We start from the raw sequence: 6,034 nt of genomic DNA on the forward strand, positions 1-6,034 counted from the left end.
CACACCCAAAAATTAGCCAGGCATGGTAGCATGTGCCTGTAGTCCTAGCTACCCAGGAGGCTGAGGTGGAAGAATCAATTGATCCTAGGAGGTTGAGGCTGCAGTGAGTTGTGACTGCCCCAGTGGACTCCAGCCTGGGCAACAGAATGAGACTCTGTCTCAAAAAAAGAGGGAAAAGAAAAAGAGAAAGGAGGGAGGGAGGAAAGGAAGGAAGGAAGGAAGGAAGGAAGGAAGGAAGGAAGGAAGGAAGGAAGGAAGGAAGGGGAAGGGAAGGAAAAGCGGAAGGGAAGGAAAAAGGGAAGGGAAGAAAGAGAAAGGAGGGAGGGAGGGAAGGAAAAGGGGAAGGGAAGGAAAGAGGGAAGGGAGGGGAAAAGGGAAGAGAAGGGCTCTTCTTTGGAAGACCCGATGTCTTGGTGACCAGATGTATGCAATGAGGGAGTGGAATTGGCAAAGACAAAGCTGAGGTTTCCAGGCTGGGTGCCTTGGAGCATCAGAAATAGGAACAACACGGAAAGAGGCTGCTTTTCAGGAGAGCTGCTGAAGGTTCTATGGAGCATGAAGTAATGGTGGAACTTTTTGGTGGAAATGCCCCAGCAGGCAGCTGGGAAGTGGAGGAGTGTCTCTGGGCAGCATCCATGTGGAGGGTGAGGGGAGAATGAGGACCAGGAGCCAGGAAAGGAGAGTGTAGTGCCTTCACTGAGGGTGGAGGAAGAGGAGGGCATCACCCAAGGGAGAAAGAGGAGGGTAACTGAGAGCTATCAGGAAGAACCTAGGAGTCTTTGATGGAAGCCCAAAGGTGAGGGACTCTTGAAGGAGAGGGCAGTGCCGAATGTCACTAATCCACTTCTCACATGGGCCCTTCCAAGGATCCATAGAGAGTGTGCACTCAGGAAATATTTGTTAACTGTCAAAAAAAAAAACACTTCATCAGCAACTTCCCCTCCCATACAGCTATGTCGTTGATGACAAAAATAAGGGGAGCCGTTGGAGGCAAAGACAGAGGTGAAAGAGATTAGCTACCAGAGACACTGCTTTCGACGCTCCTATTGTCAAGATGAACGCTCAAGCCCCTCCAGCCTCAACTTAAAGCAGACATTTCCAGGGAATGCTTCTGAAAACATCTTTGTTTTTGTTTTATTTACTGTAAGTCTGGCTCCCTTAATTATGGTTTTTGAGCCTGTAGAAAGATTGGGGGGGAACAGAGGGGTCAGTGGCAGCAACTTGACAAAGAGAAGTTTCCAGGAGGATGAGTAGAGAAAAATCACCTCTTTTCTCCTCCAAAGTTTCTGTACATGAAATACATGATACAAAAATATTCACGTAAGTGCTACAGTATAAACGACATCTGAGTAGTGACACAGAATACAGGAAGGGTGACAGAAGGGAGGCTGCAGCGTGGAACAGGTCTTACGGCATGCACTTGGAAGATATAATGCAACGCCGGGCGCGGTGGCTCACACCTGTAATCCCATCACTTTGGAAGGCCAAGACGGGTGGATCACTTGAGGTCAGGAGTTTGAGATCAGCCTAGCCAACATGGTGAAACCCTATCTCTACTAAAAATATAAAAAATTAGCCGGGTGTGGTGGTACACGCCTGTAATCCCAGCTACTCAGGAGGCTGAGACAGGAGAATCACTTGAACCCAGGAGGTGGAAGTTGCAGTGACCCAAGATCACGCCATTGCACTCCAGCCTGGGTGACAGAGTGAGACTTCATCTCAAAAACAAAAGAAGATGATGTAATGCACATGGATAACAGAAAGAGTGTGGAGGGCATTTCTGGAAGGTGTGATCATACACCCAAGACAGGGAAACAGGAGGAAGCGAACAAAGCAAAGAATAGTACATGGTTTATTTGACTGAAGTGGAGAAACTATTCTGCTTATAAAGAAAGATGGGACTGGGAAGGGCACCCAGGAAGAGGGCTTTTGCTTAGAGTCATTGGGAAACAGGCTGCCTTAATATGGGTTGCCCTGAAGGGGGAGCCTGTGACAAGACTTGCCTGCCAGTGGTGTATTTAGGGTGATCCCTAGAAGCAGGAGACAGGCAGCAGGAAGAGTGGGATAGGGAAGGAGGAAAGGCCAGTATTAGGGTGTGTTAGTGAGAGTGGTGCTATATGCAGGGGGCCTGATTCCCCTAGGACCTCCTGGGAAGATGCTGAATGCCCCCCAGAATTGACAACCTGAAGCTCAGGGAGCTGGAGTATTTTTCCAAGTCTTCAGCAAAGACTGCTCCTATGTGCCTTACCCCTACTTCTAGGCTACCCACCTCCCATGCTGAGAGGGCTCCTTGGAACAAAAGTGCTCCCTTGTGTTGGAAAGCTGTCAGCACGAAGTTGGTCTGAGTGTGCAGGGAGCTGTCCCAGCACCGATAGCTTCCACACCGCAAGGCTGCTGCTGCAGTGCACATGGCTTCAAGCTCCGCCCCTGCTGTGCCAGGACTCCTTCAGGACCTGGTGCCTACATCATTCCACAGCCAGCAGTCTCTCCTGGCACTATCCCTCTACTCCAAGCTGTTGCGTGGTGGAGCAACTCCACCAAAACACTGCTTCCCCATAAACAGGTTTCCCCAGAACCCCAGAGGGCAGATTTCCAGCAGGTTCCATGGGCATGGCGCCATAGAAACTTCTTTCCCCTCCAGTGAGACCCAGCTGTGTCCTCTTCAACAAGGTCTGGCTCTGAGCAGGAGCAGAGGGGAGACTAATTCCTTGGGTGCTCGATCTCATTTTTGGACTTTGCACACTTCCCACATGAAGTAAGGAATCTCAGTCTTAAACTGTTCACTTTTCAAAGTGTTCACACCTACAGGTGTTGAGGGAAGAGACTTAATACATCAAACACTCATATTAAGTTTCTCTTTGAACTTCTAGAGCCCCTTGGGCAGGCAAACTTGCTAGGCCTACGGAAAAAGAATCAAACCCCTTGGCAAGGTGTGGCAAGCCTCTCAAAATCTGGCCCCAACTGGCAGATAAGTCAAGGAGAGCGCTATGCCCCTAGCCAGCCATCCACACCCTGGGCCTGCTGTCAAGATTCCTTCATCTAAAACACCCTTCCTTCTTGCTCTTTCAAGGTTTAGCTTAAGTCCCTCCTCCTCTAAGAAATCCTCCTCCATCCTCCCTTTCTGCCTTGTGGGGTGTTTTATTGTAGCACCTATTTACTTGTAATTCAACCCTTCCACATACTGTGAGTTTCTTAACTGAAGGGAACGGGTCAGATTCCTCCCTGAGTCTCTAGCCATTAGCACATAGCAGGTGTTCAGTAAATGTCTGATGAATGAATGAATGAGCATGCTAGTCAGCGCACACACACGCATAGCCAGTCAGGAAACGCCATTGTAGAATAGGTTTTGAGGTGAAGCTCACCTGTGGCCAGGTCAGAGACTGGCCCAGCCCATCTGAATGCCAATAAAGACTTGCCCCATGGCCTTGGACTAGTAGCCTAATCTCTATAGCCTGGATCCCTAGGCCTGCAAAGAGAGGTGATATTTATTTACCTCATAGCAGAAGAAGTGAGACCTAATTAACAGTAAATGGTCTGGCCGGGCACAGTGGCTCCTGCCTGTAATCCCAGCACTTTGGGAGGCCGAGGCGGGAAGATCACCTGAGGTCGGGAGTTTGAGACCAGCCTGGCCAACATGTTGAAACCCCGTCTCTACCAAAAATACAAAATTAGCCGGGCGTGGTGGCATGCGTCTGAATCCCAGCTACTCAGGAGGCTGAGACAGGAGAATCACTTGAACCCGGGAGGCAGAGGTTGCAGTGAGCTGAGATCGCACCATTGCACTCCAGCCTGGGTGACAGAGTGAAACTCCATCTAAAAAACAAAACAAAACACAACAAAAACAGAAAACAAACAAACAAACAAACAAAAAAACAAAAAACAATAAACTGTCCTAAGAAGCCTTTGGAAAAGTCACTGTGTATGTGTATAGTATGGAGGAAGGGAATTAAACCCAGTATGCCATTGCACATCCTTATTCTGTGGGAGAGACAAGAAGATAAACTATTACTTTTTTTTTATTTGCTCTAAAGGTAGCATACCCCATTATATGGTGGAAACGTTGAAAGAGGAGTGAAGTTTCTCAGTAAGAGAAAAACATCAAATAGCTTGAGTTTGACTCCATGCTACTCCTCCAGTATTTCCCCTGAGGGGAACGCAGATTTCTTCCCACAGATATTTCAACGTGCAAGGTGAATGAAAAATCAAGAGAGAACCAATAGCAACATTAGAGGGATTCAGAATAGTCAAAAGTATTTTAGATACATTTTGTGGTCGGTTGGACCCCAGTTGGAGCCAAGCATAGCTTGAGTTTCTAGAAGCTTGGACTGCCTGTCTTGCAGACTGAAGAACTTAGTGTAGGAATGTCAAAGCTCTGCTGACCAGTGGAAGGAGGAATTTTCCAGAAACAAGGCAAGTTTACACTCACCATCCCCTCAGCCATTCCCAAAACACCAACCAATACTAATTCAATATACATGCATGTATTAAATGTTATTGGGAATGTGTCCCTGGTTATGTTGAAACAACTCCAAAATTGAAAAGTCCCTTTCGAACCATGCTTTCGGCAAAGTCGGGAGAGCTCCAATTCCAAGTTTCACAACAAAACCTTAGCCAGGCACAGTGGTTCAGGCCTATAATCTCAGCACTTTGGGAGGCCGAGGAGGGAAGATCACTTGAGCTCAGGAGTTTAGAACCAGCCTGGGCAACATGGTGAAACCCCATCTCTACAGAAAATACAAAAAAAGTTCGTCAGGCGTGATGGCTCGCGCCCATAGTCCCAGCTACTCAGGAGGCTGAGGTGGGAAGATGACCTGAGCCCATGAGGTCGAGGCTACAATAAACTATGATTGTGTCACTGCATTCCAGCCTGGATGACAGAGCAAGACCCTGTCTCAGAAGAAAAGAAATTAAAAACAAACAAACAAACAAAAATCCTTGAAACATTTAAAAAGTTTTGACTCTGCGGACCACATTTTATTTGTAGCAAATTAATCAACTATTCTTTGGTTTGAATTATTTGGTTATAGATGATCTTGAGTGACATATTCTCAGATTATATTCAGACCAATTGGGCAACAAATGAGACCAAAAGACACCAGTACAAATGTTTTAAAATTCTGCATTTTTGTTCATTTCTGACTGCCAAAGCCTTCTAGCAAGGGATTTCTCCTTTCAAAACACATTTTTCTTGGCTATGTCTAAAGCAAAAGTAGCAAGCCAGGACTATTTGGTGGCTAGGGCTGAAATAATGAAAACTCAAATTTAGTCTTGCAGTAGTACAATTTATTTCCACAGAACCTTCATGTAAGGGTTTTTGAGTTGGTCTGCTCAAGAGCAGACTGAAGTTGAAAAACTGGCAATTCCTTCTGCTTATAGCCCTATAGTCAAGGTGATAGTGATTACAGGAGGGAACTTGAATTTCTTGGGCAGTCTGAAGAATTCCACACTCAACATTTAAATTTCAGAACAAGCCTGAGCAACACAGTGAAACCCCATCTCTACAGAAAATACAAAAATTAGCCAGGCTTGTGGTGCACACCTGTGGTCCCAGCTACTCAGGAGGCTGAAGTGGGAGGCTTGCTTGATTGAGCCCAGGAGGTGGAGGTTGCAGCGTGCTGTGATCACACTACTGCACTCCAGCCTGGGCGACAGAACTGAGACCCCATCTCAAAAATAAATTAATTTTTAAAATAAAAATAAATTTCAGAACAACCCATGAGGTACATGTTCTTATCCGCAATTTATGGATAAATAAAATGGATACATTTATTTATTCTTGATAAATAGAGAAGCAGAGATTGAGACCTGGGTCTGTCAGAACTAGAGCTTTGCTCAAGAGTCATAGGACTTCAAACCAGAAGGCATCTAAGGGATCATTATCCCAAGCTTTGCTTCCCTCATTTCAGACCACAGTTGGCTTTCTCCTTGACAGGTCCTGCTGGAAGCCAAGGGACATCAAAGCCTCTGGCAGCCACAGGGAGTTTTCAGATGAGTGATTTTCCTGTGAGTCTCCATCTGTGTGCTTTAGTCTTGC

The sequence above is a fragment of the Rhinopithecus bieti genome, unplaced genomic scaffold, assembly GCF_001698545.2.
Source record: "Rhinopithecus bieti isolate Rb0 unplaced genomic scaffold, ASM169854v2 scaffold_947, whole genome shotgun sequence".
Taxonomy (NCBI): Eukaryota; Metazoa; Chordata; class Mammalia; order Primates; family Cercopithecidae; genus Rhinopithecus; species Rhinopithecus bieti.